A 14203-nucleotide genomic window follows, 5' to 3' on the forward strand; every position below is an offset into this window, starting at 1 on the left:
CAGGACCTTCTGAATAAGGATAGAGATACAGAGGGGACATGAAGAGGAGGTGAAATAGAGACATAGAAGTAATGCTGAAAAAGTGTGTGTGGGGGGGGGGAGATAAAGACATTGAAAGGGCAAATGGTGAATATGGGGTAAAGACAAGGACAGAGACAAATGAAGATTCTGAAAAAGTGGTGAGATACGGATATAGGTGAGATGGACACAAAGAAGGGTGATGCTGGAAAATAGGTGGAATGGTAATTCTGACAGAAACAGAAGGGAAATGCTGGATCAAGGAGAGATGGGGCTCAGGCTGGATGGAATGAGGAGAAATGCCTTGTTGGCCCGGAACTTCCTCTCCTACGTCAGAATTGACGTCAGGGAGCGGAATGCTGGTCAGCGCGACGCTTCTGCAGGGAAAGCTTGGGACAGCGGTGGCTTGGGGACTATTCCCCGATGGCGGTGGCAGCAAACCGAGTGGCTTGGGGGAGGGCACGGAGAAAGAAAGAAAGGGGGCAGACAGAGAGACAGAAAGAAGGGGGAACAGGGAGACAGAAAGAAAAAGTTGGGGGAGAGAATGAGGTCTGGAGGAGAGGAAACATACAGGAGGCTGAAAGAAAGGAAGAAAGATTGGATGCACAGTCAGAAGAAGAAAGTGCAACCAGAGACTCATGAAATCACCAAACAGCAAAGATAGGAAAAATGATTTTATTTTCAATTTAGTGATCAAAATGTGTCTGTTTTGAGAATTTATATCTGCTGTCTATATTTTGCACTATGGCTCCCTTTTACTAAACCGCAATATTGTTTTTTAGCGCAGGGAGCCTATGAGCATTGAGAGCAGCGCGAGGCATTCAGCGTAACTCCCTGTGCTAAAACCTACTATTGTGGTTTAGTAAAAAGGGAGGGGGTGTATTTGTCTATTTTTGTATTTTGTTACCGAGGTGACATTGCATAGAGTCATCTGCCTTGGGAAATGTATATGGCAGATATCTTTGTTTTGTGTTCAAAAGAAAAGGAAATGCATTTCTGGTTTTATTTCTACAGTGTTGAAGTACTTGTTGGCCCTTGCTGTGACTGGTGGGGATCCCCAAGCACCGCCAGCAGAGGACCTCCTCTAGAGATGGTCAGAACTCCCCTCCACCAAGCGCAGCAGTTGCTGGCAGCAACCATGAGCCACTGAGGTGCCAGCATCTGTGACTCAGGGACGCTACTGCTGCCTGCCAAGCTTGGCAAAAGGGACCCCAGGCCAACTGCAAAGGAAGTCCTCAGCTGACAGTTTGTGGGTTCTCATCAGCTGAGTATTTATATTTTATATTTACATTAGAGGTTCTGGTAGAAACCCATTTACAAAGTATGTATTCTTCCCAATTAATATTTCCAAATTAATAGTCTCTTTGCTTATTTGTAAATGGGTCTCTACCAGAGCCTTTAATTCAGTAGCATAATTAAATAAAATAACTATTTCTGAAGTTTATAGGGAAGGATGGTGACGGAGGGGATTCCTCGCGGGGACGGGTGGGGACGGAGGGGATTCCTCGCGGGGACGGGTGGGGACGGAGGGGATTCCTCGCGGGGACGGGTGGGGACGGAGGGATTCCTCACGGGGACGGGTGGGGACGGAGGGATTCCTCACGGGGACGGGTGGGGATGGGTGGGATTTTGGCGGGGACGGGTGGGGACGGGTGGGATTTCTGTCCCCGCGCAACTCTCTAGTTCACTTCACTCCAACTATTTGTGTTTCTTGGTTTGGATTCCCTCTTGGCTCAGCTACTAGGCCCTGGCTTTCCATTTGCACTTCCAGCACAGCTCTGCTATAGGCTAGCTTTTGAAGTGTGTGATCTGTGTGGCTGGGCACCATGAATGATGGGGTACTGCTATATTTTTGGGCCAGTCCCATATCCTTCTGTATCAGGGGTGGGCAACTCCTGTCCTCGAGGGCTGGAATCCAGTCAGGTTTTCCCCAATGAATATGTACGAGATCTATTTGCATGCACTGCTTTGAATGCATATTCATTGGGGATATCCTGAAAACCCGACTGGATTCCGGCCCTCTAGGACTGGAGTTGCCCACCCCTGTTCTATATCATGTAGGTTGGGGAAAGAGGGGAGATAATTGTGCTTGGAGGAGAAACTTGGATTTTGGTAAAAGGAGAGGGAAAAAAGGATGTTGTGTTCTAGTATCATGCCAGTTCATGCATTCAGCTGCACCAGAGTAATGGCAAGTGTGTTCATGTTCCAAGATTGCAGTATATTGTATCTCCAGGTACAGCATCCCCTTTCAACTTCTGTCCTGGGCCACAAAATTGCAACTATCTAGCCCTGTGCCCCACTAACATGCTGAGTTAATTATCCTTCTGTGTACAGCAGTGTCTCTCAAACTGTGCGCCATGACACAGTGGTGTGCCCTGAAGAGATTCCATGTGTGCCACATGAGATTACAGAATTTTACTTTATTTTAAAAAATTCCCTTCATAAGTATATTACAATAGATGACATGTACGTCACAAACGCAAGAGTCTGTCAATGTTATAAGAGTCTGTGTTGCGTAAGGATACAACCGCCCAGACAAGCATCATTCTTTGATATGATTGGTCCTTGAAAGCTAACGGCAAGTAATCTTAGTTTTATTTTTTTATGCAGTAGTTATTCTAACAAGCAACAAATCAATGAAGGCTTTGTTACTGTTTAGATCTTCTTATTTTTTATAAACTTGGATTTTTAGCTCTGACAGAAATTAAATTTAAAAAAAAGAGAACTGCAGATGGTGGATGATAAAATACATGTTTGCTCATTGACTATTAGGTCATGTTATGAGTTACTTTGCATTAAAAAAACAAGCAAATGTATCACATTGATTAGCAATTCTATTCTATCTACTTTAGTTTCACTGTTGTTACAATTATCCATACATAGCTTAAAGAACTTTAAATAAATAACTCTCAAATTTAATTTTTTGTTGGCCTTGCAATTTTACAATTTCAATTATAATGTGCCATGAAAAAACATTTGCTCCGTTTAGTGTGCCAGAGCTAAAAAGGTTTGAGAGACACTGGTGAACAGCATCCCCATGCACCAGCCACTATAACACTGTAGGGGAAGTGGGAGGGGTTATACAGACGTTCAGGATATATGGCATTCTCCTCCCATTCCAGAAAACTTAGAAATTATATCCAGTTTGGGTCCAAGATGTTTATCACTAAATAAATATTCCAGCCTTTTAAGAGAGAGAACAGTTTGGTCAATTTTTAGCACTGAATATATGCATAATGTAGTTCCACCACTGACTGTATAACGATGATATTCAGCCTCTATGAAGATGTACATGTCAACTTGAATAACAGGCCACTCACCAAAGGTGCCAGTTATCATACCTATTTTAAACCTATCCTATATAATAAAACCCTAAGCGCACATGCACACTTAGGATTTCGTGTTGCCTGCCGCTGTGGTGTGTGATCCGTGGCAGCCAACCCAGCGGCAGGAAACATTCTGCAGCAAAAAAGTAAAAAACAACTAAAAGTACTTATAAAGAGCCAAGTGTTTAAGGCTTTAGGAACACCAAGGTAACTAGTGATGCTAATAAAAGCACAAAGAGAACTGAGACACTTGCATAGCTCTTTGGAAAGATGTATAGGAGTGCCCATACAAAAGCCAAGTAAACAAGTAATCCTTGAAGTCCTGGGCAATCAATGTAGTTCAGCCAAATCAGGGAAATATAAAAACTTTGCTCCCCCAGCTGAGCTACCAAATGCAATTATAGAAGTTGAAGTCTTTTCAAGCTAACTTTGGTCAATCTTTGAAAAAGGGAGTTGCAGTAGTCTAGTCTACTTGTAACTATGAGTTAAAGCAGCTTTTCCCAAACCAGTCCTTGGGGCACACATATTCCCATCAGGCTTTCAGGGTATCCACAATGAATATGCAAGAGTTAGATTTGCAAACAATTGAGGCAGTACACGCAAATCTCTCTCATGCATATTCACTATGGATATCCCGAAAACCCGGTGGGACTATTTGTGCCCTGAGGACTGAGTTGTGAATGGCTGAACTAAAGCATGTATAATCTTTACTATATTAGGGGCTCCTTTTACAAAACTGCAGTAAAGGTTTGTACCGCAGCCCAGTGAGGTAGGAATTCTGTGAGCGTCAGAGCATTTACCTTGCCAGCCCGTAGTAGAAACCTCTACCACAGCTTTGAAAAAGCCAGCATAGGTTTACGGAGAAATGTTTTAACCAATGAATCATCCACAATTGAAAACAACAAGATTTCATATTTTCAACTTTATTAAAATTTTGATTAAAACGCTTATCATTGCATTCGAAGCATTGTACAATAAAATGCTAAGCTCCACCCACTGGCAAAGTATGCTGTCCTATCATGGTGCTTACTTTTCCAATGTGCAACAGTGGCTATGAAAGCAAATAGAATGTTAGGAATTATTAGGAAAAGAATAGAAAACAAAAATGAGAATGTTATAGTTACATTACATTACATTTCTAGATCGCAATACCTTCCGGATCGATGCGGTTTAACATCATCAAGAGACATAGTGAAGTACAAAAGAAATATCATCTTCCTTACTTTCCTAGAAATCTTACAAAAGGAAAGTCTTCAATAGTTTTCGGAAGTGCATATATGAAATTGAAGAAGCAAACAAAATACGCAGTTCCAAATCCCAACTAGCGGCTTGATATGCGTTCGGTGCAAAAATTTCTTATAAAGTAATCCACACATTGAAGGGAGCACAAACACTGAAGTAATCTTTAGTGGATGATCCACCTTAAAAAGTTTCACTAATAAAATAATCAGGTTCCTTTCCATGTACGACTTTGTAACAAAAAGGCCCAACTTTAAACCAAACGATGGCCTCAAAAGGCAGCCAATGTATTGCTCCATGGTACAACCGCACTTTGAATACTGTATGCAAATTCTAGTTACTGCATCTAAAAAAAGATAGCAGAATTTAGAAAAGGTATAGAGAAGGGCAACAAAAATTATAAATGGGATGGGACGACTTCCCTATGAGGAAAGACTAAAGCAGCTAGGGTTCTTCAGCTTGGAGAAGAGACGGCTCAGGGGAGATATGATAGAGGTTTATAAAATATGAAGTGGAGTGGAATGGGTAGAAATGAATCACTTGTTTACTCTTTCCAAAAATACTAGGACTATGGAGCATTGGCAAGTTTGTTTCCTGCTTAGGGTTACCATATGGCTCCAGAAAAAAGAGGACAGATTGATACATCCGGATTTTACTTCCATTGAAAGCAATGAAAGTAAGGAGGAGAATACACAGAGATAGGGTTACCAGATATCCGGGGAAACCCGGACATGTCCTTTTTTTTAGAGGACTGTCCAGGCGCCTGGAGGGATTTCCAAAACCCAGCAGTTTGTCCGAGTTCTGGAAGTCCTTGCACGTGCGCGGCTGTCACCATGATGACATCATATACACACGCGCATGCGTGTGACATCATGGCGTCGATGTCTGCATATGCGCAAAGGCTTTCCAATACAGTCTTTGAGCTCAGCAAGGTTCATGTGGGGGCGGGGATGGGGGAGGAATGGGGTGGAGCCAGAGGCGGAATGGGACGAGACTGGGGGGTAGAACGGGGTGGGGCCTGGCATCCTCTTTTCTCAAAGAGGAAATCTGGTAACCCTACATAGAGATATTATTATTATTATTATTATTATTAGGTTCTTATATCCCGCCATACCCAAAGAGTTCTAGGCGGTTTACATTCGTTACATTAGGATCCGGTCTGAACCCGGATTTACAAAAGTTTTATCGGAATTGCAGGTAGCGCGGAAGGAGGCACAGGTTTATCGTAGTTGGGTTAGAGGGTAAAATGGAGGGAGTGGGAAACCAGAAGAGGGGGGGAGAGGGAGGTGGGGGTGGGGGGGGTTGGAGTGTATGCGGGGAGTAAGGACTAAGGGTCTTGTTATGTGGGTCTTACTTCTATTGAAAGCAATGGAAGTAAAACCTGGATGTATTAATCCGTCCTCTTTTTTTCTGGAGCCATATGGTAACGCTATGCGCAGTAGATGCAGTTCCAGTGGCATGGGGTGTGTTCTGTTGGCTTTACTGTGGGTTTCTTAGGATTCGCCTACTAGCAAGGTAAATAAAAAACTGCAGTAATATGCAGGAAAGCCTCTTGATAGTCCTTTGTTAAATTCATGTCCTAGAAGAGACAGCGTCGCACCAAGTGGAGCTGGTGAGAGCCCTTTGTTAAGAATTATGCAGCTCAGCACAAGCGAAAACCATATGTCAGCAGTAAATGCTTGTTAACACCTTTGTACAGCATAATGAAGACTGGCTTTAGGGAAGCCTGCACCCTTCAGGAGGTTCCAGTCTATCAGCCTCAGCATTTTTTTTAAAAAAGATGTCACACAAGGCTTTAACAGTGCCCTTCTTTTTTTTAAATTCTTTATTAATTTTCAAGCTTTGACAGTGTATTACAATTAATATAAATTTAACATATTGCATAAAATACACCATATTACACACATTATTAAAAAACATCCATTTCCCCCTCCTCCCAATTATTAATATATTAAATCATATTATTTATTACAATATTATATTTAAATATTTTTAAACTCTTCCAAATACTTTCCCCTCCCCTCCCCCCACCCTGGATGTGTAAGGAAATCTAAGAAATAAAAGATATATCTCTATTATTATATGTTAACAAATGGAGTCAATGGGCTCCATACTTTATTAAATGTATTGCTAAGACCCAAGCATTTCGCATACATTCTTTCATATTTTTATGTATTACACACACTTGCCCACCAGAATGTGTACACTTCTCCCTCGTCATTCGCGGGGGATATGGGCAGAGCCGGACCGCGAATACCGAAAAACCGCGATTATCCGGCTCTGACCCACCCCTACCTCCCTGCCGCCTTCCCAGCCTTACCTGGTGGACTAGAGGGTTTTCGGGGCAGGAGCGATCTTCCTACGCTCCTGCCCCATGCAGATCGCCATGAGGAAATGGCTATAGGGAGTTCCCGACGTAGGCTCGAGAGGCTACGGGAACTCCGAGCAGCCATTTCCTCATGGCGATCTGCACGAGGCAGGAGCGTAGGAAGATCGCTCCTGTCCCGAAAACCCTCTAGACCACCAGGTAAGGCCAGGAAGGCGGCAGGGAGGCAAAAAGACTGTTTTTTAAATTCTCTCCCTCCCCAGAAAAAAATCGCAATTATATGAAACCACGAGTGCAGGAACCGCGAATGGGGAGGGAGAAGTGTAGTTAAGTCTGTCATAACATTTCCAGTTCCTTGTGATCATTTGGATGGCTATTCCTGTCATGATCAATAAAAGAAGGGTCTTGTATTTATCCAAAACAGGCTTTACCTGTAACAATGTACCACAAATTATGGTTTCATAAGATAAAGGAATAGATGATTCAAGAATAATATTTATCTGTCCCCAAATTGACCTCCAGGAATTAAGTATCAGTGGACCCTTTTGGAAGCTAAAAGAGAAATACAGTACTTTAGGATTTTCATTTGCCATTAATATGAAACTTACAGAAATGAACAGAATAAAGTACAGCAAATGAAAAGAGCATCATGCAGTAGATGATAGACAATGGCTGTGGCCAATAGCTGGGAATACTCGGAAATCTGGCACAAAGGAAAAGAGATAAAACATTAAATCGGTGGTAGGGAACTTTGGTCCTTGAGAGCCGTATTCCAGTCGGGTTTTCAGGATTTCCCCAATGAATATGCATGATATCTATTTGCATGCACTGCTTTCAATACATATTCATTAGTGAAATCCTGAAAACCTGACTGGAATACAGCTCTCGAGGACCAGAGTTCCCTACCCCTGCATTAGATGAAGGTAGTACTTAATTAACGAACATAGCATTGCCATAGGATTGTGTTGGGTTCACCAAAGAAAGATGAGGAAAAAATACAAATAGAATCCAGAAATTGTTCACATATCTCAAGTAATTATGTAACACCAAATTTACGTCCAATTTCAGGGCAAAGGTTACTAACGGTAGATCTAAATACCATGTAAGAACATAACATTCCATGCTACCGATCCAGGGCAAACAGTGGCTTCCCCCATGTCTGTCTCAATAACAGACTGTGGACTTTTCCTCCAGGAAATTGTCCAAACCTTTCTTAAAACAAACTACGTTAACCACTCTTACCACAACCTCTGGCATTCCAGAGCTTAACTATTCTCTGAGTGAAAAAAATATTTCTTCCTATTAGTTTTAAAAGTATTTCCCTGTAACTTCATTGAGTGTCCCCTAGTCTATGTAATTTTTGACAGAGTAAAAAAAATCAATCCACTTTTACCTGTTCCACACCACTCAAGATTTTGTAGACTTCAATCATATCTCCTCTCAGCCATCTCTTTTCCAGCCTGAAGAGCCCTAACCTCTTTAGTCTTTCCTCATATGAAAGGAGTTCCATCCCCTTTATCATCTTGGTCACCCTTCCTTGAACCTTTTCTAGAAACATAGAATCATGATGGCAGATAAAGGCCAAATGTCCCATCCAGTATGCCCATTCGCAGAAATCATTATCTCTTCCTCTCTCTAAAAGATCCCATGCACCTATCCCATGCTTTCTTGAATTCAGTCAGTCTTTGTCTCCACCACCTCTTCCAGGAGATTGTTCCATGCATCTACCACCCTTTCTGTAAAAAAGTATTTCATTAGATTACTTCATCCTATGCCCTCTCATTTCAGAGCTTCCTTTCAAATTAAAGAGACTCGATTCATGTGCATTTATGCCATGCAGGTATTTAAACATCTCTATCATATCTCCCCTCTTCTACCTTTTCCTCCAAATTATACATATTGAGATCTTTAAGTCTGTCCCCATACACCTTATGATGAAAACCACACATCATTTTAGCAGCCTTCCTCTGGACCTCTGCTTTATCTTTTTTGAGATAACGAGACTAGAACTGAACGCCATACTCAAGATGAGGTCACACCATTGAGTAATATAGAGGCATTAAAACATTCTTAGTCTTGTTTACCATCCCTTTTCTATTAATTCCTAGCATCTTGTTTGCACATTGGGTGGAAGGTTTCAGCGTATTGTCTACAATGGCACCCACATCTTTTTCTTGAGGGCTGACCCCCCAAGGTGGACCCTAGCATTCAGTAACTATGATTTGGCTTATTCTTCCCAATGTGCATCACTTTGCATTTGTTCACATTAAATTTCATCTACCATTTCAAATTCCTAAGGTCTTCCTGCAATTTTTCACAGTCCGCATGCGTTTTAACAACTTTGAACAGTTTAGTGTCATCTGCAAATTTAATCACCTTACCCATTGTTCAAATTTCCAGATCATTTATAAATAAGTTAAATAGCACCAGTCCCAGTACAAATCCCTGCGGCACACCCTCCTCCATTTACCTTCCTCCAATGAGAAAAATGGCCATTTAACCCTACCCTTTGTTTTCTGTTCTATAATCATTTCTTTACCCACACTTCAACATTGCCGCCTATCCCAAGACTCTTTAATCTTCTTAGTAGCCTCTCATGAAGAACTTTGTCAAAAGCTTTCTGGAAATCTAGATACACTACATCAACCAACTCGCCTTTATCCACATGTTTACTCACACCTTCAAATAAGTCAAGCAAATTGGTAAGGCAAGACCTCCCTCGGCTGAACTCATGCTGACTCTGTCTCATTAAATCATGTCTATATAGGCCCTTGGGTGGTGAGTTGTTGGGTTTTTTTTAGAGCGGGTATTGTATTGCGAAGTGATGTGTGGATTTGGCTAATGTTATTTTTCATACTCTGGTTTTGTACTTGTTTGTTTTCTTATTGCTGTTTTATTTTTAAATTGGAAAAATTGGGATAAGTTGAACTACACATTCTGGTGGGAATCCCTGTGTTATACTTATAAATGGAACGTTGCATAGCATTACAACAGGGACGTTTTAAGAATTTTATGGATGTTTGGGAGCCATTGGCTAAATACTGTAAAGAGTAATAATCAATTAAATTTTATAGTCAAGTAAACATAAGCAACCTGGAGGGGGGGGGGAGGTAAGGGAAGGGAATAGAATTGGATTTTATGAATAATTTCATGAAGGTTTTATTATATTTGTTTATTAGCTGGGAGGGTGGGGGAAATTTCATTATGCAGTAGTATTTGTAAGTTTTGTTGCGCTTATTATGTAATGTGCAAATATGTGAATCATTTATTGCGCATTTGTAATTTGAAAAATCAATAAAGAATTTTTTTTTAAAATGATATTTTAAAAATCATGTATGTCTACATGTTCGACAATTTTATTTTTATAATTGTTTCCACTATTTTGCCCGGCACTGAGGTCAGGCTTACTGGTTCTGTAATTCTCTGGTTCTCCCCTGGAACCCTTTTAAAAAATTGGCGTAACATTGGCCACCCGCTAGTTTTCAGGTACTACTGATTTTAGGGTTGTAGTTTTTTTTTTTTTAATAAAAATTCAATTAGGACTTTAGCTTGTCTTTTACAGCAGAGTGATACTGTGTGGCTTGTCTGCCTATAATGGACTTTTTGGAACATAAGGGATAGAGCTGAAATAGTGATGATACTGTAGCTGCATCCGTCAGGTTTTTTGGGGGTTGTTTTTGTTTTGCTCAACCCATGGTTCTGGTAACTGTCTAGTTGGCCGCCTAATGCATGCCCTGAATGTATTGGTACACAAATAAATTTATTGGCTGCTGAGACCAGAGCTTGTGCCTGAAAAATCCAGGAGGCCAAATCAACAGTTCAGACTTTTCTTAAACTTCACTTAATAACTCAGCTGACTCTAGATATGTTGATCTGAAGCCATGTTTATTATAATGTTGTTTTTTTTTAAAGTTACTTATAATAGCAGCAGTGGTAACGGCAATGACAATAGTGCATCAATCTCTTTAATTCCTACCATAGTAAGTAACAAGGGGTTAAACACAGTCCTCCATATCTCTCTTTCAGCTGCAGTTACAGATAGGATTATCAGTTTACTCAGAAGGATTAACAGTTCAATAAACAGTTGGTTTTCATTTATGGTTAGCTGGCTATAATGGTGAATGACATAAGACTGAGGGCTAGATGCACTAAACACAGTTGCTAAGACTGTGCAAGGCGCTGTTGGCTGATTTTTTTTTTTGATCGATTCTGAAACAGCAATCGATGTTCCAACAAGTTTGCATGGAAATGATCTGCACGGAGGTTCGCCAAAAGCCCGTCCAATTGGTCGCGCAGAATAGTCCAGTTGATCCAGCCACAATGTATGCATGCGCCAAGATTTACTACATAAGTCAAAGGAATGAGAAGTAGCAGCAGACTGCGCACATGTGGGAAATAAACGAAGGTTGTGCTGTACAAGAAAAGTTCTGGCCTCCAGCTCGTACATATTTTATCATGAAGAATGAAAATTTTAACCTTCTCTTTGCGTGCCCCCATCTTTTTACCACCCTCTCATATACTTTATGCTGTTAACAGGCACACATCAGATGTACCTTCAACACACGTGCTTACCAATGTTAGATGGATATTGGAGAAGAGCAAAGAATACCAAAAATTCCTATACCTTTGCTTCATCAACTACAGCAAAGCTTTTGACTTTGTGGATCACAATAAACTATGGAGAACTGTAGTGCAAATGGGAATACCCAAACACATAACTCAGCTGATAAAGAGCCTATATGAAAATCAAGAAGCTGCAGTGAGAACTGAATATGGCAACACTGATTGGTTTCCAATAAAATATGACGTCAGGCAAGGATGCATTTTGTCACCTTACCTGTTTAACCTGTATGGTGAAACCATCTTCAGAAAAGCAAATTTGGAAGAAGAGAGTGTTGGTTTCAAAGTTGGTGGCTGAAATATAAACAACCTGCACTATGCAAATGATACAACGGTAATGCTCATTACCAGCAGCAAAGAAGACATGCTGTATCTACTGAGGAAAGTGAAAGCCGAAAGTCATAACATGGGATTAGAACAGAACATAAACAAGATGAAGATCATGAACACGGAAAATGATGAAGATTTTGAACTCGAAGGCAATAGAATAGAAGTTGTAAAGTATTTCAATCTCCTGGGCTCTTATGTAAACAAAGAAGCACCTAGGAGGGAGGAAATGCTCTGCAGAATAGCACTTGGTTGCTCTTCAATGAAGACTCTCGACAAAACATTCAAAGGCAATGAGGTAACAATTTTCTCTGTAGTCAGTAATGGATGTGAAAGCTGCTCACTATGGAAACAAAAAAAAAAAAAGAACTTATGGAGAGCTGATGTCCAAGTTGATGGCTTTATTAAAATAAATAAATCATCCACATAAATACATCTAGGGCCGGAACCTCTAGAAACATTTGGACCCTACATGGTCTGTGTTTCAACACAATTGTCTTCTTCAGGGGTCCCTGCTGGTCCTAAGAATGAACTTGTGGATTAAAACAAAAGGTCTCTATGCAGATCCAACGCACTCGAAATGGCATAAAATAGTGCTCCAAGCTCTCAGGCTCAAAAGTCTGAGAGCTTGGAGCACAATTTTATGCCATTTTGTCACATAGACAAGAGTTTATGCTTATGTTCTTATGTTTATCAATGTTATGAGCATCTGTGTGCGAAAGGATACAACCAACCAGACAAGTATCATTCTTTGACGTGATTGGTCCTTGAAAACTAACGGCAATTAATTTAATTTAAAATTTTTTATGCAGCACCAAAAAAGTTATCCTCACTTGAGCAACAAAGCAAGCGAGGCTGTCACCGTTTGGATCTTCTTATCTTTGCAAACTTGGATTTTCAGTTCTGCAGAAATTAAAATTGAAAAAAAGAGAACTGTAGATGGTAGATGATGAAATGTGTGTTTGCTTGTCGACTATAGAACTGCATTTTGAGTTAATTTGCACATCCATTGCATTGATTAGCAATTCTATTCTATCTACTTTAGTTATACCATTGTTACAATTTCCCATGCATAGCTTAAAGAACTTCAAATAAATAACACTCAAATTTTTTTGTTGGTTTTACAATTTTGTGATTTCAATTATAATGTGCTGTGGAAAACATTTGCTCTATTTAGTGTGCCACGAAAAACATTTGCTCCGTTTAGTGTGCCAGGGCTAAAACAGTTTGAGAGACTTTGGATTAGAGAATACACCCTAAACTGAGAACAATGCCTGAGAGAATTAAAATAACATTTCCCCTATTTTGGTGCTTCCCTGTTCTGGTCATTAGGCATTCCAAACAGTTCTGATTATTCAGGAAGTCATCTGTCGATTCATGCAATATATTTGCATATATCTGGTCTAAGACCAGGGTTAATTTGCATGCTTTGGTTAGTCTGAAAACCCCCCCAAAAAAACAGACTCATTTACAAGCTGTAAGAATTACCACCCTACTCACCATAAATCTGTCATAAAACTACAGAAGTTATTCTAACATTAGAAGCAATGCTAATGGAGGCAAAATTAAAACGTGTTAAGTAATTTTGTTTTCCATATGTTGTGGTTGCAGAAAACACTCAGGAAATAATAAGTAGGATGACCGTATGTCAATATAGGGATTAATCAGACCCGCTCCTAGTTTAAAAAAGATCTGTAGCCCCTGAATAGACAGGTCTTGCTCTCCATTAAAGATGAAATGTCTTGTTTGCTCTGCAACACTGAGATAAACTATATTCATGAAAAGGTGACTGTAACAAATGTGACTGCTATACCCTGATGTGGCAGCATTTCTCTATATCCATCTTCTCTATATCTTTCTCTATATCCATTTCTCTATATCCATCTATATATTCTCTATAGCCATCTTCTCTATATGTTCTTTGATTTCTCAAAGGATCTAAAGATATCAATGAACCACCTCAGATAGCGTTATATTTCACCACTGTGATATACATTAGTGTTAATGCATTTAGGGATTTTCAGCCTACCACCCAAGTAGCATAACTCACGGTGGTGGAGATCCTCATTAATCCTGGCTTAGCATTTTTAGTATTATCTTGACTATTATTATATCTCTTTAAGCAGATTAAATAGAGTTAAATAACTTAGCTTTTATGCAGTCCTGTCCCCTTGGCAAGGAGTGAGACTGAAGCTGCAGGATCCAGAATCTAGAAAGTTTTTGATCTGTGCTGGGTGTTTGAGAATAAGGGCCTCATTGCATCGCTTCTAATCATTCGTGAAGAAAAGGTTATTGTGAATTCCAGAAGGTGCCCTGGCTGCAAACTTCTGTGGGTCAGAAACATCTT

At 40.3% G+C, this 14203-nt stretch overlaps 1 long non-coding RNA gene across 4 annotated transcripts in view; it reads right to left on the reverse strand.

The window, feature by feature from the left end:
• Positions 1-7187: 7187 nt before the first annotated feature.
• The window catches only part of LOC117363034, a 59233-nt gene continuing 52217 nt past the window's right edge, over positions 7188-14203 (reverse strand). The window contains exons 5-6 of one of the 4 annotated variants that reach the window (XR_004539960.1): positions 12690-12759; positions 11764-12199 (exon numbers count right to left, since the gene is read on the reverse strand). This is a non-coding gene — a long non-coding RNA (uncharacterized LOC117363034). Of the gene's footprint in view, positions 7462-11763; positions 12200-12248; positions 12760-14203 lie in introns of those variants that run through there. The other 3 variants (XR_004539958.1, XR_004539962.1, XR_004539959.1) reach the window with 3 other exon arrangements.

The sequence above is a fragment of the Geotrypetes seraphini genome, chromosome 6 (genome assembly GCF_902459505.1).
Source record: "Geotrypetes seraphini chromosome 6, aGeoSer1.1, whole genome shotgun sequence".
Classification (NCBI taxonomy): Eukaryota; Metazoa; Chordata; class Amphibia; order Gymnophiona; family Dermophiidae; genus Geotrypetes; species Geotrypetes seraphini.